We start from the raw sequence: 26,002 nt of genomic DNA, 5'->3' as shown, positions 1-26,002 counted from the left end.
CTGCAGCTTCTGGGGTGTCCCAAAGCTAGTACTGGTCTGAAGGTGGGTGGGGCTGACTGAGGAGTCCAGAACTCTCAGAGCTGGTGTCAGCCTGCTGGTGGTGGGTTTAGGACCCAGGGGTCCTGGAGTTTGTGCCAGCCTGCCTGTATGTTGGCTGGGTCCCGACAAGTCAGGGTGTGGTGCTGAAGTGGTTCTGCAGTGGGTGTCCACCTGCTGGTGGGTGAAGCCAGGTCCTGGTGCTAGTTCTGTACCCTGTCGTGTGGACCAGGTCCCGAGTCTCTGGCTGCAGGGCTCGGTGTCCCAGAGTCTGTGTCAGAACACTAGTTGGTGGGGTCAAAGCTCAGGGGGACCTAGGGCTGGTGCTGCCCCACTTCTGAGTCTCCCCTCCTGCACCCCATGTCACCCCGCTTCTGAGTCTCCCCTCCTGCACTCCATGTCCCCCCACTGCTGGATCCCCCCTGCAACCCGGTACCCCACCTTCTGAGTCTCCCCTCCTGCACCCCATGTCCCCCCAGGTCTGAGTCAGCCCACCTTCACCCCTTGTCCCCCCAGTTCTGAGTGTGCACCCTATGTGCCCCACTTCTGAATCTCCCCTCCTGCACCCCAGGTCCCCCCACTTCTGAGTCTCCCCTCCTGCACCCTCTGTCCCCCCACTACTGAGTCTCCCCTCCTGTACCCCATGTCCCCCCACTTCTGAGTCTGCACCCCATGTGCCCCACTTCTGAGTCTCCCCTCCTGCACCCCATGTCCCCCTACTTCTGGGTCTCCCCTCCTGCACCCCATGTCCCCCCACTTCTGAGTCACCCCAACTTCACCCCTTGTCCCCCCAGTTCTGAGTCTCCCCTCCTGCACCCCATGTCCCCCTACTGCTGCTGTGTCCCCCCCTCCTGCACCCCAGGCACCCCAGTTCTTACTCTGTCTTCACCTAGCTGATTCATTCCCCTGCCTCAGTTAATCTACTGTTGATTGCTCGTAGTGTATTTTTCATTTCAGTTGTATACGTTCTTCCCCTGTGTTTGGTTTCTCCTTTATATTTTCTAACTCCGTGTGAAAACCTTGAAATTTCTTGCTCCGTTCATCAGTTCTTACCCGAGTTCTTTGATCATCTTTATGATCATTACCTTAAACTCTCTATCGGATAGATCGCCGATCTCTACTTCACTTAGTTTTTCTCCTGGGGTTTTCATCTTATGCCTTCCACATGGTCCTCTATCACCTAATTTTGCCTAATTTTCAGTTTTCATTTCTGTGCATTTGGTAGGTTGGTTACATTTCCTGATCTTGGAGAAGTTGCCTTTTGCAGGAGATGTCCTATACGTCCCAGCTGCACACTTGCCTCTGGTCACCAGAGCTGTATGCTTTAGGGGTGTCCCCTATGTGAGCTATGTGGCTCCTTCTGTTTTGGTGAGCTGACTGCTGAGGGCAGTCTTGTAGGTATGGTCGGCCCCTGGTCTGGTTGGTTGTGAGCCCCTGCTTTATGCCCAGGCTGCCAGCTACGGTTGGAGGGGTCAGGTCACAAGGCAGCTGGCTGTGGAACCCTGGGTGGTCTCGGGGCTAGTGCTGGCTCACTGGTGGGCAGAGCCAGGTTCTGGGGTGTGTGTTTGCAGGGTTCCCAGATCCAGTGTCAGCCTCCTGGTGCATCGGGCCAGTTCCTGACACAGCTGGCTGCAGCTTCTGGGGTGTCCCAAAGCTAGTACTGGTCTGAAGGTGGGTGGGGCTGACTGAGGAGTCCAGAACTCTCAGAGCTGGTGTCAGCCTGCTGGTGGTGGGTTTAGGACCCAGGGGTCCTGGAGTTTGTGCCAGCCTGCCTGTATGTTGGCTGGGTCCAGACAAGTCAGGGTGTGGTGCTGAAGTGGTTCTGCAGTGGGTGTCCACCTGCTGGTGGGTGAAGCCAGGTCCTGGTGCTAGTTCTGTACCCTGTCGTGTGGACCAGGTCCCGAGTCTCTGGCTGCAGGGCTCGGTGTCCCAGAGTCTGTGTCAGAACACTAGTTGGTGGGGTCAAAGCTCAGGGGGACCTAGGGCTGGTGCTGCCCCACTTCTGAGTCTCCCCTCCTGCACCCCATGTCACCCCGCTTCTGAGTCTCCCCTCCTGCACTCCATGTCCCCCCACTGCTGGGTCCCCCCTGCAACCCGGTACCCCACCTTCTGAGTCTCCCCTCCTGCACCCCATGTCCCCCCAGGTCTGAGTCACCCCACCTTCACCCCTTGTCCCCCCAGTTCTGAGTGTGCACCCTATGTGCCCCACTTCTGAATCTCCCCTCCTGCACCCCAGGTCCCCCCACTTCTGAGTCTCCCCTCCTGCACCCTCTGTCCCCCCACTACTGAGTCTCCCCTCCTGTACCCCATGTCCCCCACTTCTGAGTCTGCACCCCATGTGCCCCACTTCTGAGTCTCCCCTCCTGCACCCCATGTCCCCCTACTTCTGGGTCTCCCCTCCTGCACCCCATGTCCCCCCACTTCTGAGTCACCCCAACTTCACCCCTTGTCCCCCCAGTTCTGAGTCTCCCCTCCTGCACCCCATGTCCCCCTACTGCTGCTGTGTCCCCCCTCCTGCACCCCAGGCACCCCAGTTCTTACTCTGTCTTCACCTAGCTGATTCATTCCCCTGCCTCAGTTAATCTACTGTTGATTGCTCGTAGTGTATTTTTCATTTCAGTTGTATACGTTCTTCACCTGTGTTTGGTTTCTCCTTTATATTTTCTAACTCCGTGTGAAAACCTTGAAATTTCTTGCTCCGTTCATCAGTTCTTACCCGAGTTCTTTGATCATCTTTATGATCATTACCTTAAACTCTCTATCGGATAGATCGCCGATCTCTACTTCACTTAGTTTTTCTCCTGGGGTTTTCATCTTATGCCTTCCACATGGTCCTCTATCACCTAATTTTGCCTAATTTTCAGTTTTCATTTCTGTGCATTTGGTAGGTTGGTTACATTTCCTGATCTTGGAGAAGTTGCCTTTTGCAGGAGATGTCCTATACATCCCAGCTGCACACTTGCCTCTGGTCACCAGAGCTGTCTGCTTTAGGGGTGTCCCCTATGTGAGCTATGTGGCTCCTTCTGTTTTGGTGAGCTGACTGCTGAGGGCAGTCTTGTAGGTATGGTCGGCCCCTGGTCTGGTTGGTTGTGAGCCCCTGCTTTATGCCCAGGCTGCCAGCTACGGTTGGAGGGGTCAGGTCACAAGGCAGCTGGCTGTGGAACCCTGGGTGGTCTCGGGGCTAGTGCTGGCTCACTGGTGGGCAGAGCCAGGTTCTGGGGTGTGTGTTTGCAGGGTTCCCAGATCCAGTGTCAGCCTGCTGGTGCATCGGGCCAGTTCCTGACACAGCTGGCTGCAGCTTCTGGGGTGTCCCAAAGCTAGTACTGGTCTGAAGGTGGGTGGGGCTGACTGAGGAGTCCAGAACTCTCAGAGCTGGTGTCAGCCTGCTGGTGGTGGGTTTAGGACCCAGGGGTCCTGGAGTTTGTGCCAGCCTGCCTGTATGTTGGCTGGGTCCCGACAAGTCAGGGTGTGGTGCTGAAGTGGTTCTGCAGTGGGTGTCCACCTGCTGGTGGGTGAAGCCAGGTCCTGGTGCTAGTTCTGTACCCTGTCGTGTGGACCAGGTCCCGAGTCTCTGGCTGCAGGGCTCGGTGTCCCAGAGTCTGTGTCAGAACACTAGTTGGTGGGGTCAAAGCTCAGGGGGACCTAGGGCTGGTGCTGCCCCACTTCTGAGTCTCCCCTCCTGCACCCCATGTCACCCCGCTTCTGAGTCTCCCCTCCTGCACTCCATGTCCCCCCACTGCTGGATCCCCCCTGCAACCCGGTACCCCACCTTCTGAGTCTCCCCTCCTGCACCCCATGTCCCCCCAGGTCTGAGTCAGCCCACCTTCACCCCTTGTCCCCCCAGTTCTGAGTGTGCACCCTATGTGCCCCACTTCTGAATCTCCCATCCTGCACCCCAGGTCCCCCCACTTCTGAGTCTCCCCTCCTGCACCCTCTGTCCCCCCACTACTGAGTCTCCCCTCCTGTACCCCATGTCCCCCCACTTCTGAGTCTGCACCCCATGTGCCCCACTTCTGAGTCTCCCCTCCTGCACCCCATGTCCCCCTACTTCTGGGTCTCCCCTCCTGCACCCCATGTCCCCCCACTTCTGAGTCACCCCAACTTCACCCCTTGTCCCCCCAGTTCTGAGTCTCCCCTCCTGCACCCCATGTCCCCCTACTGCTGCTGTGTCCCCCCTCCTGCACCCCAGGCACCCCAGTTCTTCCTCTGTCTTCACCTAGCTGATTCATTCCCCTGCCTCAGTTAGTCTACTGTTGATTGCTCCTAGTGTATTTTTCATTTCAGTTGTATACGTTCTTCACCTGTGTTTGGTTTCTCCTTTATATTTTCTAACTCCGTGTGAAAACCTTGAAATTTCTTGCTCCGTTCATCAGTTCTTACCCGAGTTCTTTGATCATCTTTATGATCATTACCTTAAACTCTCTATCGGATAGATCGCCGATCTCTACTTCACTTAGTTTTTCTCCTGGGGTTTTCATCTTATGCCTTCCACATGGTCCTCTATCACCTAATTTTGCCTAATTTTCAGTTTTCATTTCTGTGCATTTGGTAGGTTGGTTACATTTCCTGATCTTGGAGAAGTTGCCTTTTGCAGGAGATGTCCTATACATCCCAGCTGCACACTTGCCTCTGGTCACCAGAGCTGTCTGCTTTAGGGGTGTCCCCTATGTGAGCTATGTGGCTCCTTCTGTTTTGGTGAGCTGACTGCTGAGGGCAGTCTTGTAGGTATGGTCGGCCCCTGGTCTGGTTGGTTGTGAGCCCCTGCTTTATGCCCAGGCTGCCAGCTACGGTTGGAGGGGTCAGGTCACAAGGCAGCTGGCTGTGGAACCCTGGGTGGTCTCGGGGCTAGTGCTGGCTCACTGGTGGGCAGAGCCAGGTTCTGGGGTGTGTGTTTGCAGGGTTCCCAGATCCAGTGTCAGCCTGCTGGTGCATCGGGCCAGTTCCTGACACAGCTGGCTGCAGCTTCTGGGGTGTCCCAAAGCTAGTACTGGTCTCAAGGTGGGTGGGGCTGACTGAGGAGTCCAGAACTCTCAGAGCTGGTGTCAGCCTGCTGGTGGTGGGTTTAGGACCCAGGGGTCCTGGAGTTTGTGCCAGCCTGCCTGTATGTTGGCTGGGTCCCCACAAGTCAGGGTGTGGTGCTGAAGTGGTTCTGCAGTGGGTGTCCACCTGCTGGTGGGTGAAGCCAGGTCCTGGTGCTAGTTCTGTACCCTGTTGTGTGGACCAGGTCCCGAGTCTCTGGCTGCAGGGCTCGGTGTCCCAGAGTCTGTGTCAGAACACTGGTTGGTGGGGTCAAAGCTCAGGGGGACCTAGGGCTGGTGCTGCCCCACTTCTGAGTCTCCCCTCCTGCACCCCATGTCACCCCGCTTCTGAGTCTCCCCTCCTGCACTCCATGTCCCCCCACTGCTGGGTCCCCCCAGCAACCCGGTACCCCACCTTCTGAGTCTCCCCTCCTGCACCCCATGTCCCCCCAGGTCTGAGTCACCCCACCTTCACCCCTTGTCCCCCCAGTTCTGAGTGTGCACCCTATGTGCCCCACTTCTGAATCTCCCCTCCTGCACCCCAGGTCCCCCCACTTCTGAGTCTCCCCTCCTGCACCCTCTGTCCCCCCACTACTGAGTCTCCCCTCCTGTACCCCATGTCCCCCCACTTCTGAGTCTGCACCCCATGTGCCCCACTTCTGAGTCTCCCCTCCTGCACCCCATGTCCCCCTACTTCTGGGTCTCCCCTCCTGCACCCCATGTCCCCCCACTTCTGAGTCACCCCAACTTCACCCCTTGTCCCCCCAGTTCTGAGTCTCCCCTCCTGCACCCCATGTCCCCCTACTGCTGCTGTGTCCCCCCTCCTGCACCCCAGGCACCCCAGTTCTTACTCTGTCTTCACCTAGCTGATTCATTCCCCTGCCTCAGTTAATCTACTGTTGATTGCTCCTAGTGTATTTTTCACTTCAGTTGTATACGTTCTTCCCCTGTGTTTGGTTTCTCCTTTATATTTTCTAACTCCGTGTGAAAACCTTGAAATTTCTTGCTCCGTTCATCAGTTCTTACCCGAGTTCTTTGATCATCTTTATGATCATTACCTTAAACTCTCTATCGGATAGATCGCCGATCTCTACTTCACTTAGTTTTTCTCCTGGGGTTTTCATCTTATGCCTTCCACATGGTCCTCTATCACCTAATTTTGCCTAATTTTCAGTTTTCATTTCTGTGCATTTGGTAGGTTGGTTACATTTCCTGATCTTGGAGAAGTTGCCTTTTGCAGGAGATGTCCTATACATCCCAGCTGCACACTTGCCTCTGGTTACCAGAGCTGTATGCTTTAGGGGTGTCCCCTATGTGAGCTATGTGGCTCCTTCTGTTTTGGTGAGCTGACTGCTGAGGGCAGTCTTGTAGGTATGGTCGGCCCCTGGTCTGGTTGGATGTGAGCCCCTGCTTTATGCCCAGGCTGCCAGCTACGGTTGGAGGGGTCAGGTCACAAGGCAGCTGGCTGTGGAACCCTGGGTGGTCTCGGGGCTAGTGCTGGCTCACTGGTGGGCAGAGCCAGGTTCTGGGGTGTGTGTTTGCAGGGTTCCCAGATCCAGTGTCAGCCTGCTGGTGGATTGGGCCAGCTCCTGACACAGCTGGCTGCAGCTTCTGGGGTGTCCCAAAGCTAGTACTGGTCTGAAGGTGGGTGGGGCTGACTGAGGAGTCCAGAACTCTCAGAGCTGGTGTCAGCCTGCTGGTGGTGGGTTTAGGACCCAGGGGTCCTGGAGTTTGTGCCAGCCTGCCTGTATGTTGGCTGGGTCCCGACAAGTCAGGGTGTGGTGCTGAAGTGGTTCTGCAGTGGGTGTCCACCTGCTGGTGGGTGAAGCCAGGTCCTGGTGCTAGTTCTGTACCCTGTTGTGTGGACCAGGTCCCGAGACTCTGGCTGCAGGGCTCGGTGTCCCAGAGTCTGTGTCAGAACACTAGTTGGTGGGGTCAAAGCTCAGGGGGACCTAGGGCTGGTGCTGCCCCACTTCTGAGTCTCCCCTCCTGCACCCCATGTCACCCCGCTTCTGAGTCTCCCCTCTTGCACTCCATGTCCCCCCACTGCTGGGTCCCCCCTGCAACCCGGTACCCCACCTTCTGAGTCTCCCCTCCTGCACCCCATGTCCCCCCAGGTCTGAGTCACCCCACCTTCACCCCTTGTCCCCCCAGTTCTGAGTGCACCCTATGTGCCGCACTTTGAATCTCCCCTCCTGCACCCCAGGTCCCCCCACTTCCGAGTCTCCCCTCCTGCACCCTCTGTCCCCCCACTACTGAGTCTCCCCTCCCTTACCCCATGTCACCCCACTTCTGAGTCTGCACCCCATGTGCCCCACTTCTGAGTCTCCCCTCCTGCACCCCATGTCCCCCTACTTCTGGGTCTCCCCTCCTGCACCCCATGTCCCCCCACTTCTGAGTCACCCCAACTTCACCCCTTGTCCCCCCAGTTCTGAGTCTCCCCTCCTGCACCCCATGTCGCCCTACTGCTGCTGTGTCCCCCCTCCTGCACCCCAGGCACCCCAGTTCTTACTCTGTCTTCACCTAGCTGATTCATTCCCCTGCCTCAGTTAATCTACTGTTGATTGCTCGTAGTGTATTTTTCATTTCAGTTGTATACGTTCTTCACCTGTGTTTGGTTTCTCCTTTATATTTTCTAACTCCGTGTGAAAACCTTGAAATTTCTTGCTCCGTTCATCAGTTCTTACCCGAGTTCTTTGATCATCTTTATGATCATTACCTTAAACTCTCTATCGGATAGATCGCCGATCTCTACTTCACTTAGTTTTTCTCCTGGGGTTTTCATCTTATGCCTTCCACATGGTCCTCTATCACCTAATTTTGCCTAATTTTCAGTTTTCATTTCTGTGCATTTGGTAGGTTGGTTACATTTCCTGATCTTGGAGAAGTTGCCTTTTGCAGGAGATGTCCTATACGTCCCAGCTGCACACTTGCCTCTGGTCACCAGAGCTGTATGCTTTAGGGGTGTCCCCTATGTGAGCTATGTGGCTCCTTCTGTTTTGGTGAGCTGACTGCTGAGGGCAGTCTTGTAGGTATGGTCGGCCCCTGGTCTGGTTGGTTGTGAGCCCCTGCTTTATGCCCAGGCTGCCAGCTACGGTTGGAGGGGTCAGGTCACAAGGCAGCTGGCTGTGGAACCCTGGGTGGTCTCGGGGCTAGTGCTGGCTCACTGGTGGGCAGAGCCAGGTTCTGGGGTGTGTGTTTGCAGGGTTCCCAGATCCAGTGTCAGCCTGCTGGTGCATTGGGCCAGTTCCTGACACAGCTGGCTGCAGCTTCTGGGGTGTCCCAAAGCTAGTACTGGTCTGAAGGTGGGTGGGGCTGACTGAGGAGTCCAGAACTCTCAGAGCTGGTGTCAGCCTGCTGGTGGTGGGTTTAGGACCCAGGGGTCCTGGAGTTTGTGCCAGCCTGCCTGTATGTTGGCTGGGTCCAGACAAGTCAGGGTGTGGTGCTGAAGTGGTTCTGCAGTGGGTGTCCACCTGCTGGTGGGTGAAGCCAGGTCCTGGTGCTAGTTCTGTACCCTGTCGTGTGGACCAGGTCCCGAGTCTCTGGCTGCAGGGCTCGGTGTCCCAGAGTCTGTGTCAGAACACTAGTTGGTGGGGTCAAAGCTCAGGGGGACCTAGGGCTGGTGCTGCCCCACTTCTGAGTCTCCCCTCCTGCACCCCATGTCACCCCGCTTCTGAGTCTCCCCTCCTGCACTCCATGTCCCCCCACTGCTGGGTCCCCCCTGCAACCCGGTACCCCACCTTCTGAGTCTCCCCTCCTGCACCCCATGTCCCCCCAGGTCTGAGTCACCCCACCTTCACCCCTTGTCCCCCCAGTTCTGAGTGTGCACCCTATGTGCCCCACTTCTGAATCTCCCCTCCTGCACCCCAGGTCCCCCCACTACTGAGTCTCCCCTCCTGTACCCCATGTCCCCCACTTCTGAGTCTGCACCCCATGTGCCCCACTTCTGAGTCTCCCCTCCTGCACCCCATGTCCCCCTACTTCTGGGTCTCCCCTCCTGCACCCCATGTCCCCCCACTTCTGAGTCACCCCAACTTCACCCCTTGTCCCCCCAGTTCTGAGTCTCCCCTCCTGCACCCCATGTCCCCCTACTGCTGCTGTGTCCCCCCTCCTGCACCCCAGGCACCCCAGTTCTTACTCTGTCTTCACCTAGCTGATTCATTCCCCTGCCTCAGTTAATCTACTGTTGATTGCTCGTAGTGTATTTTTCATTTCAGTTGTATACGTTCTTCACCTGTGTTTGGTTTCTCCTTTATATTTTCTAACTCCGTGTGAAAACCTTGAAATTTCTTGCTCCGTTCATCAGTTCTTACCCGAGTTCTTTGATCATCTTTATGATCATTACCTTAAACTCTCTATCGGATAGATCGCCGATCTCTACTTCACTTAGTTTTTCTCCTGGGGTTTTCATCTTATGCCTTCCACATGGTCCTCTATCACCTAATTTTGCCTAATTTTCAGTTTTCATTTCTGTGCATTTGGTAGGTTGGTTACATTTCCTGATCTTGGAGAAGTTGCCTTTTGCAGGAGATGTCCTATACATCCCAGCTGCACACTTGCCTCTGGTCACCAGAGCTGTATGCTTTAGGGGTGTCCCCTATGTGAGCTATGTGGCTCCTTCTGTTTTGGTGAGCTGACTGCTGAGGGCAGTCTTGTAGGTATGGTCGGCCCCTGGTCTGGTTGGTTGTGAGCCCCTGCTTTATGCCCAGGCTGCCAGCTACGGTTGGAGGGGTCAGGTCACAAGGCAGCTGGCTGTGGAACCCTGGGTGGTCTCGGGGCTAGTGCTGGCTCACTGGTGGGCAGAGCCAGGTTCTGGGGTGTGTGTTTGCAGGGTTCCCAGATCCAGTGTCAGCCTGCTGGTGCATTGGGCCAGTTCCTGACACAGCTGGCTGCAGCTTCTGGGGTGTCCCAAAGCTAGTACTGGTCTGAAGGTGGGTGGGGCTGACTGAGGAGTCCAGAACTCTCAGAGCTGGTGTCAGCCTGCTGGTGGTGGGTTTAGGACCCAGGGGTCCTGGAGTTTGTGCCAGCCTGCCTGTATGTTGGCTGGGTCCCAACAAGTCAGGGTGTGGTGCTGAAGTGGTTCTGCAGTGGGTGTCCACCTGCTGGTGGGTGAAGCCAGGTCCTGGTGCTAGTTCTGTACCCTGTCGTGTGGACCAGGTCCCGAGTCTCTGGCTGCAGGGCTCGGTGTCCCAGAGTCTGTGTCAGAACACTAGTTGGTGGGGTCAAAGCTCAGGGGGACCTAGGGCTGCCCCACTTCTGAGTCTCCCCTCCTGCACCCCATGTCACCCCGCTTCTGAGTCTCCCCTCCTGCACTCCATGTCCCCCCACTGCTGGGTCCCCCCTGCAACCCGGTACCCCACCTTCTGAGTCTCCCCTCCTGCACCCCATGTCCCCCCAGGTCTGAGTCACCCCACCTTCACCCCTTGTCCCCCCAGTTCTGAGTGTGCACCCTATGTGCCCCACTTCTGAATCTCCCCTCCTGCACCCCAGGTCCCCCCACTTCTGAATCTCCCCTCCTGCACCCCAGGTCCCCCCACTTCTGAGTCTCCCCTCCTGCACCCTCTGTCCCCCCACTACTGAGTCTCCCCTCCTGTACCCCATGTCCCCCACTTCTGAGTCTGCACCCCATGTGCCCCACTTCTGAGTCTCCCCTCCTGCACCCCATGTCCCCCTACTTCTGGGTCTCCCCTCCTGCACCCCATGTCCCCCCACTTCTGAGTCACCCCAACTTCACCCCTTGTCACCCCAGTTCTGAGTCTCCCCTCCTGCACCCCATGTCCCCCTACTGCTGCTGTGTCCCCCCTCCTGCACCCCAGGCACCCCAGTTCTTACTCTGTCTTCACCTAGCTGATTCATTCCCCTGCCTCAGTTAATCTACTGTTGATTGCTCGTAGTGTATTTTTCATTTCAGTTGTATACGTTCTTCCCCTGTGTTTGGTTTCTCCTTTATATTTTCTAACTCCGTGTGAAAACCTTGAAATTTCTTGCTCCGTTCATCAGTTCTTACCCGAGTTCTTTGATCATCTTTATGATCATTACCTTAAACTCTATCGGATAGATCGCCGATCTCTACTTCACTTAGTTTTTCTCCTGGGGTTTTCATCTTATGCCTTCCACATGGTCCTCTATCACCTAATTTTGCCTAATTTTCAGTTTTCATTTCTGTGCATTTGGTAGGTTGGTTACATTTCCTGATCTTGGAGAAGTTGCCTTTTGCAGGAGATGTCCTATACATCCCAGCTGCACACTTGCCTCTGGTCACCAGAGCTGTCTGCTTTAGGGGTGTCCCCTATGTGGCTCCTTCTGTTTTGGTGAGCTGACTGCTGAGGGCAGTCTTGTAGGTATGGTCGGCCCCTGGTCTGGTTGGTTGTGAGCCCCTGCTTTATGCCCAGGCTGCCAGCTACGGTTGGAGGGGTCAGGTCACAAGGCAGCTGGCTGTGGAACCCTGGGTGGTCTCGGGGCTAGTGCTGGCTCACTGGTGGGCAGAGCCAGGTTCTGGGGTGTGTGTTTGCAGGGTTCCCAGATCCAGTGTCAGCCTGCTGGTGCATTGGGCCAGTTCCTGACACAGCTGGCTGCAGCTTCTGGGGTGTCCCAAAGCTAGTACTGGTCTGAAGGTGGGTGGGGCTGACTGAGGAGTCCAGAACTCTCAGAGCTGGTGTCAGCCTGCTGGTGGTGGGTTTAGGACCCAGGGGTCCTGGAGTTTGTGCCAGCCTGCCTGTATGTTGGCTGGGTCCAGACAAGTCAGGGTGTGGTGCTGAAGTGGTTCTGCAGTGGGTGTCCACCTGCTGGTGGGTGAAGCCAGGTCCTGGTGCTAGTTCTGTACCCTGTCGTGTGGACCAGGTCCCGAGTCTCTGGCTGCAGGGCTCGGTGTCCCAGAGTCTGTGTCAGAACACTAGTTGGTGGGGTCAAAGCTCAGGGGGACCTAGGGCTGGTGCTGCCCCACTTCTGAGTCTCCCCTCCTGCACCCCATGTCACCCCGCTTCTGAGTCTCCCCTCCTGCACTCCATGTCCCCCCACTGCTGGGTCCCCCCTGCAACCCGGTACCCCACCTTCTGAGTCTCCCCTCCTGCACCCCATGTCCCCCCAGGTCTGAGTCACCCCACCTTCACCCCTTGTCCCCCCAGTTCTGAGTGTGCACCCTATGTGCCCCACTTCTGAATCTCCCCTCCTGCACCCCAGGTCCCCCCACTTCTGAGTCTCCCCTCCTGCACCCTCTGTCCCCCCACTACTGAGTCTCCCCTCCTGTACCCCATGTCCCCCACTTCTGAGTCTGCACCCCATGTGCCCCACTTCTGAGTCTCCCCTCCTGCACCCCATGTCCCCCTACTTCTGGGTCTCCCCTCCTGCACCCCATGTCCCCCCACTTCTGAGTCACCCCAACTTCACCCCTTGTCCCCCCAGTTCTGAGTCTCCCCTCCTGCACCCCATGTCCCCCTACTGCTGCTGTGTCCCCCCTCCTGCACCCCAGGCACCCCAGTTCTTACTCTGTCTTCACCTAGCTGATTCATTCCCCTGCCTCAGTTAATCTACTGTTGATTGCTCGTAGTGTATTTTTCATTTCAGTTGTATACGTTCTTCACCTGTGTTTGGTTTCTCCTTTATATTTTCTAACTCCGTGTGAAAACCTTGAAATTTCTTGCTCCGTTCATCAGTTCTTACCCGAGTTCTTTGATCATCTTTATGATCATTACCTTAAACTCTCTATCGGATAGATCGCCGATCTCTACTTCACTTAGTTTTTCTCCTGGGGTTTTCATCTTATGCCTTCCACATGGTCCTCTATCACCTAATTTTGCCTAATTTTCAGTTTTCATTTCTGTGCATTTGGTAGGTTGGTTACATTTCCTGATCTTGGAGAAGTTGCCTTTTGCAGGAGATGTCCTATACGTCCCAGCTGCACACTTGCCTCTGGTCACCAGAGCTGTATGCTTTAGGGGTGTCCCCTATGTGAGCTATGTGGCTCCTTCTGTTTTGGTGAGCTGACTGCTGAGGGCAGTCTTGTAGGTATGGTCGGCCCCTGGTCTGGTTGGTTGTGAGCCCCTGCTTTATGCCCAGGCTGCCAGCTACGGTTGGAGGGGTCAGGTCACAAGGCAGCTGGCTGTGGAACCCTGGGTGGTCTCGGGGCTAGTGCTGGCTCACTGGTGGGCAGAGCCAGGTTCTGGGGTGTGTGTTTGCAGGGTTCCCAGATCCAGTGTCAGCCTGCTGGTGCATCGGGCCAGTTCCTGACACAGCTGGCTGCAGCTTCTGGGGTGTCCCAAAGCTAGTACTGGTCTGAAGGTGGGTGGGGCTGACTGAGGAGTCCAGAACTCTCAGAGCTGGTGTCAGCCTGCTGGTGGTGGGTTTAGGACCCAGGGGTCCTGGAGTTTGTGCCAGCCTGCCTGTATGTTGGCTGGGTCCCGACAAGTCAGGGTGTGGTGCTGAAGTGGTTCTGCAGTGGGTGTCCACCTGCTGGTGGGTGAAGCCAGGTCCTGGTGCTAGTTCTGTACCCTGTCGTGTGGACCAGGTCCCGAGTCTCTGGCTGCAGGGCTCGGTGTCCCAGAGTCTGTGTCAGAACACTAGTTGGTGGGGTCAAAGCTCAGGGGGACCTAGGGCTGGTGCTGCCCCACTTCTGAGTCTCCCCTCCTGCACCCCATGTCACCCCGCTTCTGAGTCTCCCCTCCTGCACTCCATGTCCCCCCACTGCTGGATCCCCCCTGCAACCCGGTACCCCACCTTCTGAGTCTCCCCTCCTGCACCCCATGTCCCCCCAGGTCTGAGTCAGCCCACCTTCACCCCTTGTCCCCCCAGTTCTGAGTGTGCACCCTATGTGCCCCACTTCTGAATCTCCCCTCCTGCACCCCAGGTCCCCCCACTTCTGAGTCTCCCCTCCTGCACCCTCTGTCCCCCCACTACTGAGTCTCCCCTCCTGTACCCCATGTCCCCCCACTTCTGAGTCTGCACCCCATGTGCCCCACTTCTGAGTCTCCCCTCCTGCACCCCATGTCCCCCTACTTCTGGGTCTCCCCTCCTGCACCCCATGTCCCCCCACTTCTGAGTCACCCCAACTTCACCCCTTGTCCCCCCAGTTCTGAGTCTCCCCTCCTGCACCCCATGTCCCCCTACTGCTGCTGTGTCCCCCCTCCTGCACCCCAGGCACCCCAGTTCTTACTCTGTCTTCACCTAGCTGATTCATTCCCCTGCCTCAGTTAATCTACTGTTGATTGCTCCTAGTGTATTTTTCATTTCAGTTGTATACGTTCTTCACCTGTGTTTGGTTTCTCCTTTATATTTTCTAACTCCGTGTGAAAACCTTGAAATTTCTTGCTCCGTTCATCAGTTCTTACCCGAGTTCTTTGATCATCTTTATGATCATTACCTTAAACTCTCTATCGGATAGATCGCCGATCTCTACTTCACTTAGTTTTTCTCCTGGGGTTTTCATCTTATGCCTTCCACATGGTCCTCTATCACCTAATTTTGCCTAATTTTCAGTTTTCATTTCTGTGCATTTGGTAGGTTGGTTACATTTCCTGATCTTGGAGAAGTTGCCTTTTGCAGGAGATGTCCTATACGTCCCAGCTGCACACTTGCCTCTGGTCACCAGAGCTGTATGCTTTAGGGGTGTCCCCTATGTGAGCTATGTGGCTCCTTCTGTTTTGGTGAGCTGACTGCTGAGGGCAGTCTTGTAGGTATGGTCGGCCCCTGGTCTGGTTGGTTGTGAGCCCCTGCTTTATGCCCAGGCTGCCAGCTACGGTTGGAGGGGTCAGGTCACAAGGCAGCTGGCTGTGGAACCCTGGGTGGTCTCGGGGCTAGTGCTGGCTCACTGGTGGGCAGAGCCAGGTTCTGGGGTGTGTGTTTGCAGGGTTCCCAGATCCAGTGTCAGCCTCCTGGTGCATCGGGCCAGTTCCTGACACAGCTGGCTGCAGCTTCTGGGGTGTCCCAAAGCTAGTACTGGTCTGAAGGTGGGTGGGGCTGACTGAGGAGTCCAGAACTCTCAGAGCTGGTGTCAGCCTGCTGGTGGTGGGTTTAGGACCCAGGGGTCCTGGAGTTTGTGCCAGCCTGCCTGTATGTTGGCTGGGTCCCGACAAGTCAGGGTGTGGTGCTGAAGTGGTTCTGCAGTGGGTGTCCACCTGCTGGTGGGTGAAGCCAGGTCCTGGTGCTAGTTCTGTACCCTGTCGTGTGGACCAGGTCCCGAGACTCTGGCTGCAGGGCTCGGTGTCCCAGAGTCTGTGTCAGAACACTAGTTGGTGGGGTCAAAGCTCAGGGGGACCTAGGGCTGGTGCTGCCCCACTTCTGAGTCTCCCCTCCTGCACCCCATGTCACCCCGCTTCTGAGTCTCCCCTCTTGCACTCCATGTCCCCCCACTGCTGGGTCCCCCCTGCAACCCGGTACCCCACCTTCTGAGTCTCCCCTCCTGCACCCCATGTCCCCCCAGGTCTGAGTCACCCCACCTTCACCCCTTGTCCCCCCAGTTCTGAGTGCACCCTATGTGCCGCACTTTGAATCTCCCCTCCTGCACCCCAGGTCCCCCCACTTCCGAGTCTCCCCTCCTGCACCCTCTGTCCCCCCACTACTGAGTCTCCCCTCCCTTACCCCATGTCACCCCACTTCTGAGTCTGCACCCCATGTGCCCCACTTCTGAGTCTCCCCTCCTGCACCCCATGTCCCCCTACTTCTGGGTCTCCCCTCCTGCACCCCATGTCCCCCCACTTCTGAGTCACCCCAACTTCACCCCTTGTCCCCCCAGTTCTGAGTCTCCCCTCCTGCACCCCATGTCGCCCTACTGCTGCTGTGTCCCCCCTCCTGCACCCCAGGCACCCCAGTTCTTACTCTGTCTTCACCTAGCTGATTCATTCCCCTGCCTCAGTTAATCTACTGTTGATTGCTCGTAGTGTATTTTTCATTTCAGTTGTATACGTTCTTCACCTGTGTTTGGTTTCTCCTTTATATTTTCTAACTCCGTGTGAAAACCTTGAAATTTCTTGCTCCGTTCATCAGTTCTTACCCGAGTTCTTTGATCATCTTTATGATCATTACCTTAAACTCTCTATCGGATAGATCGCCGATCTCTACTTCACTTAGTTTTTCTCCTGGGGTTTTCATCTTATGCCTTCCACATGGTCCTCTATCACCTAATTTTGCCTAATTTTCAGTTTTCATTTCTGTGCATTTGGTAGGTTGGTTACATTTCCTGATCTTGGAGAAGTTGCCTTTTGCAGGAGATGTCCTATACGTCCCAGCTGCACACTTGCCTCTGGTCACCAGAGCTGTATGCTTTAGGGGTGTCCCCTATGTGAGCTATGTGGCTCCTTCTGTTTTGGTGAGCTGACTGCTGAGGGCAGTCTTGTAGGTATGGTCGGCCCCTGGTCTGGTTGGTTGTGAGCCCCTGCTTTATGCCCAGGCTGCCAGCTACGGTTGGAGGGGTCAGGTCACAAGGCAGCTGGCTGTGGAACCCTGGGTGGTCTCGGGGCTAGTGCTGGCTCACTGGTGGGCAGAGCCAGGTTCTGGGGTGTGTGTTTGCAGGGTTCCCAGATCCAGTGTCAGCCTGCTGGTGCATTGGGCCAGTTCCTGACACAGCTGGCTGCAGCTTCTGGGGTGTCCCAAAGCTAGTACTGGTCTGAAGGTGGGTGGGGCTGACTGAGGAGTCCAGAACTCTCAGAGCTGGTGTCAGCCTGCTGGTGGTGGGTTTAGGACCCAGGGGTCCTGGAGTTTGTGCCAGCCTGCCTGTATGTTGGCTGGGTCCAGACAAGTCAGGGTGTGGTGCTGAAGTGGTTCTGCAGTGGGTGTCCACCTGCTGGTGGGTGAAGCCAGGTCCTGGTGCTAGTTCTGTACCCTGTCGTGTGGACCAGGTCCCGAGTCTCTGGCTGCAGGGCTCGGTGTCCCAGAGTCTGTGTCAGAACACTAGTTGGTGGGGTCAAAGCTGAGGGGGACCTAGGGCTGGTGCTGCCCCACTTCTGAGTCTCCCCTCCTGCACCCCATGTCACCCCGCTTCTGAGTCTCCCCTCCTGCACTCCATGTCCCCCCACTGCTGGGTCCCCCCTGCAACCCGGTACCCCACCTTCTGAGTCTCCCCTCCTGCACCCCATGTCCCCCCAGGTCTGAGTCACCCCACCTTCACCCCTTGTCCCCCCAGTTCTGAGTGTGCACCCTATGTGCCCCACTTCTGAATCTCCCCTCCTGCACCCCAGGTCCCCCCACTTCTGAGTCTCCCCTCCTGCACCCTCTGTCCCCCCACTACTGAGTCTCCCCTCCTGTACCCCATGTCCCCCACTTCTGAGTCTGCACCCCATGTGCCCCACTTCTGAGTCTCCCCTCCTGCACCCCATGTCCCCCTACTTCTGGGTCTCCCCTCCTGCACCCCATGTCCCCCCACTTCTGAGTCACCCCAACTTCACCCCTTGTCCCCCCAGTTCTGAGTCTCCCCTCCTGCACCCCATGTCCCCCTACTGCTGCTGTGTCCCCCCTCCTGCACCCCAGGCACCCCAGTTCTTACTCTGTCTTCACCTAGCTGATTCATTCCCCTGCCTCAGTTAATCTACTGTTGATTGCTCGTAGTGTATTTTTCATTTCAGTTGTATACGTTCTTCACCTGTGTTTGGTTTCTCCTTTATATTTTCTAACTCCGTGTGAAAACCTTGAAATTTCTTGCTCCGTTCATCAGTTCTTACCCGAGTTCTTTGATCATCTTTATGATCATTACCTTAAACTCTCTATCGGATAGATCGCCGATCTCTACTTCACTTAGTTTTTCTCCTGGGGTTTTCATCTTATGCCTTCCACATGGTCCTCTATCACCTAATTTTGCCTAATTTTCAGTTTTCATTTCTGTGCATTTGGTAGGTTGGTTACATTTCCTGATCTTGGAGAAGTTGCCTTTTGCAGGAGATGTCCTATACGTCCCAGCTGCACACTTGCCTCTGGTCACCAGAGCTGTATGCTTTAGGGGTGTCCCCTATGTGAGCTATGTGGCTCCTTCTGTTTTGGTGAGCTGACTGCTGAGGGCAGTCTTGTAGGTATGGTCGGCCCCTGGTCTGGTTGGTTGTGAGCCCCTGCTTTATGCCCAGGCTGCCAGCTACGGTTGGAGGGGTCAGGTCACAAGGCAGCTGGCTGTGGAACCCTGGGTGGTCTCGGGGCTAGTGCTGGCTCACTGGTGGGCAGAGCCAGGTTCTGGGGTGTGTGTTTGCAGGGTTCCCAGATCCAGTGTCAGCCTGCTGGTGCATCGGGCCAGTTCCTGACACAGCTGGCTGCAGCTTCTGGGGTGTCCCAAAGCTAGTACTGGTCTGAAGGTGGGTGGGGCTGACTGAGGAGTCCAGAACTCTCAGAGCTGGTGTCAGCCTGCTGGTGGTGGGTTTAGGACCCAGGGGTCCTGGAGTTTGTGCCAGCCTGCCTGTATGTTGGCTGGGTCCCGACAAGTCAGGGTGTGGTGCTGAAGTGGTTCTGCAGTGGGTGTCCACCTGCTGGTGGGTGAAGCCAGGTCCTGGTGCTAGTTCTGTACCCTGTCGTGTGGACCAGGTCCCGAGTCTCTGGCTGCAGGGCTCGGTGTCCCAGAGTCTGTGTCAGAACACTAGTTGGTGGGGTCAAAGCTCAGGGGGACCTAGGGCTGGTGCTGCCCCACTTCTGAGTCTCCCCTCCTGCACCCCATGTCACCCCGCTTCTGAGTCTCCCCTCCTGCACTCCATGTCCCCCCACTGCTGGATCCCCCCTGCAACCCGGTACCCCACCTTCTGAGTCTCCCCTCCTGCACCCCATGTCCCCCCAGGTCTGAGTCAGCCCACCTTCACCCCTTGTCCCCCCAGTTCTGAGTGTGCACCCTATGTGCCCCACTTCTGAATCTCCCCTCCTGCACCCCAGGTCCCCCCACTTCTGAGTCTCCCCTCCTGCACCCTCTGTCCCCCCACTACTGAGTCTCCCCTCCTGTACCCCATGTCCCCCCACTTCTGAGTCTGCACCCCATGTGCCCCACTTCTGAGTCTCCCCTCCTGCACCCCATGTCCCCCTACTTCTGGGTCTCCCCTCCTGCACCCCATGTCCCCCCACTTCTGAGTCACCCCAACTTCACCCCTTGTCCCCCCAGTTCTGAGTCTCCCCTCCTGCACCCCATGTCCCCCTACTGCTGCTGTGTCCCCCCCTCCTGCACCCCAGGCACCCCAGTTCTTACTCTGTCTTCACCTAGCTGATTCATTCCCCTGCCTCAGTTAATCTACTGTTGATTGCTCGTAGTGTATTTTTCATTTCAGTTGTATACGTTCTTCCCCTGTGTTTGGTTTCTCCTTTATATTTTCTAACTCCGTGTGAAAACCTTGAAATTTCTTGCTCCGTTCATCAGTTCTTACCCGAGTTCTTTGATCATCTTTATGATCATTACCTTAAACTCTCTATCGGATAGATCGCCGATCTCTACTTCACTTAGTTTTACTCCTGGGGTTTTCATCTTATGCCTTCCACATGGTCCTCTATCACCTAATTTTGCCTAATTTTCAGTTTTCATTTCTGTGCATTTGGTAGGTTGGTTACATTTCCTGATCTTGGAGAAGTTGCCTTTTGCAGGAGATGTCCTATACATCCCAGCTGCACACTTGCCTCTGGTCACCAGAGCTGTATGCTTTAGGGGTGTCCCCTATGTGGCTCCTTCTGTTTTGGTGAGCTGACTGCTGAGGGCAGTCTTGTAGGTATGGTCGGCCCCTGGTCTGGTTGGTTGTGAGCCCCTGCTTTATGCCCAGGCTGCCAGCTACGGTTGGAGGGGTCAGGTCACAAGGCAGCTGGCTGTGGAACCCTGGGTGGTCTCGGGGCTAGTGCTGGCTCACTGGTGGGCAGAGCCAGGTTCTGGGGTGTGTGTTTGCAGGGTTCCCAGATCCAGTGTCAGCCTGCTGGTGCATCGGGCCAGTTCCTGACACAGCTGGCTGCAGCTTCTGGGGTGTCCCAAAGCTAGTACTGGTCTGAAGGTGGGTGGGGCTGACTGAGGAGTCCAGAACTCTCAGAGCTGGTGTCAGCCTGCTGGTGGTGGGTTTAGGACCCAGGGGTCCTGGAGTTTGTGCCAGCCTGCCTGTATGTTGGCTGGGTCCCGACAAGTCAGGGTGTGGTGCTGAAGTGGTTCTGCAGTGGGTGTCCACCTGCTGGTGGGTGAAGCCAGGTCCTGGTGCTAGTTCTGTACCCTGTCGTGTGGACCAGGTCCCGAGTCTCTGGCTGCAGGGCTCGGTGTCCCAGAGTCTGTGTCAGAACACTAGTTGGTGGGGTCAAAGCTCAGGGGGACCTAGGGCTGGTGCTGCCCCACTTCTGAGTCTCCCCTCCTGCACCCCATGTCACCCCGCTTCTGAGTCTCCCCTCCTGCACTCCATGTCCCCCCACTGCTGGGTCCCCCCTGCAACCTGGTACCCCACATTCTGAGTCTCCCCTCCTGCACCCCATGTCCCCCCAGGTCTGAGTCACCCCACCTTCACCCCTTGTCCCCCCAGTTCTGAGTGTGCACCCTATGTGCCCCACTTCTGAATCTCCCCTCCTGCACCCCAGGTCCCCCCACTTCTGAGTCTCCCCTCCTGCACCCTCTGTCCCCCCACTAGAGTCTCCCCTCCTGTACCCCATGTCCCCCCACTTCTGAGTCTGCACCCCATGTGCCCCACTTCTGAGTCTCCCCTCCTGCACCCCATGTCCCCCTACTTCTGGGTCTCCCCTCCTGCACCCCATGTCCCCCCACTTCTGAGTCACCCCAACTTCACCCCTTGTCCCCCCAGTTCTGAGTCTCCCCTCCTGCACCCCATGTCCCCCTACTGCTGCTGTGTCCCCCCTCCTGCACCCCAGGCACCCCAGTTCTTACTCTGTCTTCACCTAGCTGATTCATTCCCCTGCCTCAGTTAATCTACTGTTGATTGCTCCTAGTGTATTTTTCATTTCAGTTGTATACGTTCTTCACCTGTGTTTGGTTTCTCCTTTATATTTTCTAACTCCGTGTGAAAACCTTGAAATTTCTTGCTCCGTTCATCAGTTCTTACCCGAGTTCTTTGATCATCTTTATGATCATTACCTTAAACTCTCTATCGGATAGATCGCCGATCTCTACTTCACTTAGTTTTTCTCCTGGGGTTTTCATCTTATGCCTTCCACATGGTCCTCTATCACCTAATTTTGCCTAATTTTCAGTTTTCATTTCTGTGCATTTGGTAGGTTGGTTACATTTCCTGATCTTGGAGAAGTTGCCTTTTGCAGGAGATGTCCTATACGTCCCAGCTGCACACTTGCCTCTGGTCACCAGAGCTGTATGCTTTAGGGGTGTCCCCTATGTGAGCTATGTGGCTCCTTCTGTTTTGGTGAGCTGACTGCTGAGGGCAGTCTTGTAGGTATGGTCGGCCCCTGGTCTGGTTGGTTGTGAGCCCCTGCTTTATGCCCAGGCTGCCAGCTACGGTTGGAGGGGTCAGGTCACAAGGCAGCTGGCTGTGGAACCCTGGGTGGTTTCGGGGCTAGTGCTGGCTCACTGGTGGGCAGAGCCAGGTTCTGGGGTGTGTGTTTGCAGGGTTCCCAGATCCAGTGTCAGCCTGCTGGTGCATCGGGCCAGTTCCTGACACAGCTGGCTGCAGCTTCTGGGGTGTCCCAAAGCTAGTACTGGTCTGAAGGTGGGTGGGGCTGACTGAGGAGTCCAGAACTCTCAGAGCTGGTGTCAGCCTGCTGGTGGTGGGTTTAGGACCCAGGGGTCCTGGAGTTTGTGCCAGCCTGCCTGTATGTTGGCTGGGTCCCGACAAGTCAGGGTGTGGTGCTGAAGTGGTTCTGCAGTGGGTGTCCACCTGCTGGTGGGTGAAGCCAGGTCCTGGTGCTAGTTCTGTACCCTGTCGTGTGGACCAGGTCCCGAGTCTCTGGCTGCAGGGCTCGGTGTCCCAGAGTCTGTGTCAGAACACTAGTTGGTGGGGTCAAAGCTCAGGGGGACCTAGGGCTGGTGCTGCCCCACTTCTGAGTCTCCCCTCCTGCACCCCATGTCACCCCGCTTCTGAGTCTCCCCTCCTGCACTCCATGTCCCCCCACTGCTGGATCCCCCCTGCAACCCGGTACCCCACCTTCTGAGTCTCCCCTCCTGCACCCCATGTCCCCCCAGGTCTGAGTCAGCCCACCTTCACCCCTTGTCCCCCCAGTTCTGAGTGTGCACCCTATGTGCCCCACTTCTGAATCTCCCCTCCTGCACCCCAGGTCCCCCCACTTCTGAGTCTCCCCTCCTGCACCCTCTGTCCCCCCACTACTGAGTCTCCCCTCCTGTACCCCATGTCCCCCCACTTCTGAGTCTGCACCCCATGTGCCCCACTTCTGAGTCTCCCCTCCTGCACCCCATGTCCCCCTACTTCTGGGTCTCCCCTCCTGCACCCCATGTCCCCCCACTTCTGAGTCACCCCAACTTCACCCCTTGTCCCCCCAGTTCTGAGTCTCCCCTCCTGCACCCCATGTCCCCCTACTGCTGCTGTGTCCCCCCTCCTGCACCCCAGGCACCCCAGTTCTTACTCTGTCTTCACCTAGCTGATTCATTCCCCTGCCTCAGTTAATCTACTGTTGATTGCTCCTAGTGTATTTTTCATTTCAGTTGTATACGTTCTTCACCTGTGTTTGGTTTCTCCTTTATATTTTCTAACTCCGTGTGAAAACCTTGAAATTTCTTGCTCCGTTCATCAGTTCTTACCCGAGTTCTTTGATCATCTTTATGATCATTACCTTAAACTCTCTATCGGATAGATCGCCGATCTCTACTTCACTTAGTTTTTCTCCTGGGGTTTTCATCTTATGCCTTCCACATGGTCCTCTATCACCTAATTTTGCCTAATTTTCAGTTTTCATTTCTGTGCATTTGGTAGGTTGGTTACATTTCCTGATCTTGGAGAAGTTGCCTTTTGCAGGAGATGTCCTATACGTCCCAGCTGCACACTTGCCTCTGGTCACCAGAGCTGTATGCTTTAGGGGTGTCCCCTATGTGAGCTATGTGGCTCCTTCTGTTTTGGTGAGCTGACTGCTGAGGGCAGTCTTGTAGGTATGGTCGGCCCCTGGTCTGGTTGGTTGTGAGCCCCTGCTTTATGCCCAGGCTGCCAGCTACGGTTGGAGGGGTCAGGTCACAAGGCAGCTGGCTGTGGAACCCTGGGTGGTCTCGGGGCTAGTGCTGGCTCACTGGTGGGCAGAGCCAGGTTCTGGGGTGTGTGTTTGCAGGGTTCCCAGATCCAGTGTCAGCCTCCTGGTGCATCGGGCCAGTTCCTGACACAGCTGGCTGCAGCTTCTGGGGTGTCCCAAAGCTAGTACTGGTCTGAAGGTGGGTGGGGCTGACTGAGGAGTCCAGAACTCTCAGAGCTGGTGTCAGCCTGCTGGTGGTGGGTTTAGGACCCAGGGGTCCTGGAGTTTGTGCCAGCCTGCCTGTATGTTGGCTGGGTCCCGACAAGTCAGGGTGTGGTGCTGAAGTGGTTCTGCAGTGGGTGTCCACCTGCTGGTGGGTGAAGCCAGGTCCTGGTGCTAGTTCTGTACCCTGTCGTGTGGACCAGGTCCCGAGACTCTGGCTGCAGGGCTCGGTGTCCCAGAGTCTGTGTCAGAACACTAGTTGGTGGGGTCAAAGCTCAGGGGGACCTAGGGCTGGTGCTGCCCCACTTCTGAGTCTCCCCTCCTGCACCCCATGTCACCCTGCTTCTGAGTCTCCCCTCTTGCACTCCATGTCCCCCCACTGCTGGGTCCCCCCTGCAACCCGGTACCCCACCTTCTGAGTCTCCCCTCCTGCACCCCATGTCCCCCCAGGTCTGAGTCACCCCACCTTCACCCCTTGTCCCCCCAGTTCTGAGTGCACCCTATGTGCCGCACTTTGAATCTCCCCTCCTGCACCCCAGGTCCCCCCACTTCCGAGTCTCCCCTCCTGCACCCTCTGTCCCCCCACTACTGAGTCTCCCCTCCCTTACCCCATGTCACCCCACTTCTGAGTCTGCACCCCATGTGCCCCACTTCTGAGTCTCCCCTCCTGCACCCCATGTCCCCCTACTTCTGGGTCTCCCCTCCTGCACCCCATGTCCCCCCACTTCTGAGTCACCCCAACTTCACCCCTTGTCCCCCCAGTTCTGAGTCTCCCCTCCTGCACCCCATGTCGCCCTACTGCTGCTGTGTCCCCCCTCCTGCACCCCAGGCACCCCAGTTCTTACTCTGTCTTCACCTAGCTGATTCATTCCCCTGCCTCAGTTAATCTACTGTTGATTGCTCGTAGTGTATTTTTCATTTCAGTTGTATACGTTCTTCACCTGTGTTTGGTTTCTCCTTTATATTTTCTAACTCCGTGTGAAAACCTTGAAATTTCTTGCTCCGTTCATCAGTTCTTACCCGAGTTCTTTGATCATCTTTATGATCATTACCTTAAACTCTCTATCGGATAGATCGCCGATCTCTACTTCACTTAGTTTTTCTCCTGGGGTTTTCATCTTATGCCTTCCACATGGTCCTCTATCACCTAATTTTGCCTAATTTTCAGTTTTCATTTCTGTGCATTTGGTAGGTTGGTTACATTTCCTGATCTTGGAGAAGTTGCCTTTTGCAGGAGATGTCCTATACGTCCCAGCTGCACACTTGCCTCTGGTCACCAGAGCTGTATGCTTTAGGGGTGTCCCCTATGTGAGCTATGTGGCTCCTTCTGTTTTGGTGAGCTGACTGCTGAGGGCAGTCTTGTAGGTATGGTCGGCCCCTGGTCTGGTTGGTTGTGAGCCCCTGCTTTATGCCCAGGCTGCCAGCTACGGTTGGAGGGGTCAGGTCACAAGGCAGCTGGCTGTGGAACCCTGGGTGGTCTCGGGGCTAGTGCTGGCTCACTGGTGGGCAGAGCCAGGTTCTGGGGTGTGTGTTTGCAGGGTTCCCAGATCCAGTGTCAGCCTGCTGGTGCATTGGGCCAGTTCCTGACACAGCTGGCTGCAGCTTCTGGGGTGTCCCAAAGCTAGTACTGGTCTGAAGGTGGGTGGGGCTGACTGAGGAGTCCAGAACTCTCAGAGCTGGTGTCAGCCTGCTGGTGGTGGGTTTAGGACCCAGGGGTCCTGGAGTTTGTGCCAGCCTGCCTGTATGTTGGCTGGGTCCAGACAAGTCAGGGTGTGGTGCTGAAGTGGTTCTGCAGTGGGTGTCCACCTGCTGGTGGGTGAAGCCAGGTCCTGGTGCTAGTTCTGTACCCTGTCGTGTGGACCAGGTCCCGAGTCTCTGGCTGCAGGGCTCGGTGTCCCAGAGTCTGTGTCAGAACACTAGTTGGTGGGGTCAAAGCTCAGGGGGACCTAGGGCTGGTGCTGCCCCACTTCTGAGTCTCCCCTCCTGCACCCCATGTCACCCCGCTTCTGAGTCTCCCCTCCTGCACTCCATGTCCCCCCACTGCTGGGTCCCCCCTGCAACCCGGTACCCCACCTTCTGAGTCTCCCCTCCTGCACCCCATGTCCCCCCAGGTCTGAGTCACCCCACCTTCACCCCTTGTCCCCCCAGTTCTGAGTGTGCACCCTATGTGCCCCACTTCTGAATCTCCCCTCCTGCACCCCAGGTCCCCCCACTTCTGAGTCTCCCCTCCTGCAACCTCTGTCCCCCCACTACTGAGTCTCCCCTCCTGTACCCCATGTCCCCCACTTCTGAGTCTGCACCCCATGTGCCCCACTTCTGAGTCTCCCCTCCTGCACCCCATGTCCCCCTACTTCTGGGTCTCCCCTCCTGCACCCCATGTCCCCCCACTTCTGAGTCACCCCAACTTCACCCCTTGTCCCCCCAGTTCTGAGTCTCCCCTCCTGCACCCCATGTCCCCCTACTGCTGCTGTGTCCCCCCTCCTGCACCCCAGGCACCCCAGTTCTTACTCTGTCTTCACCTAGCTGATTCATTCCCCTGCCTCAGTTAATCTACTGTTGATTGCTCGTAGTGTATTTTTCATTTCAGTTGTATACGTTCTTCCCCTGTGTTTGGTTTCTCCTTTATATTTTCTAACTCCGTGTGAAAACCTTGAAATTTCTTGCTCCGTTCATCAGTT

At 56.3% G+C, this 26,002-nt stretch overlaps 1 protein-coding gene across 2 annotated transcripts in view; it reads left to right on the top strand.

Moving 5' to 3' along the window:
* PFKP (phosphofructokinase, platelet) overlaps positions 1 to 26,002 on the top strand; it is a 181,791-nt gene that overhangs the window by 67,493 nt on the left and 88,296 nt on the right. The gene's annotated exons all lie outside the window — the stretch shown is intronic.

This window comes from Stenella coeruleoalba, assembly GCF_951394435.1.
Source record: "Stenella coeruleoalba genome assembly, chromosome: 2".
NCBI lineage: Eukaryota > Metazoa > Chordata > Mammalia > Artiodactyla > Delphinidae > Stenella > Stenella coeruleoalba.
This window is presented reverse-complemented; position numbering and strand designations above follow the sequence as displayed.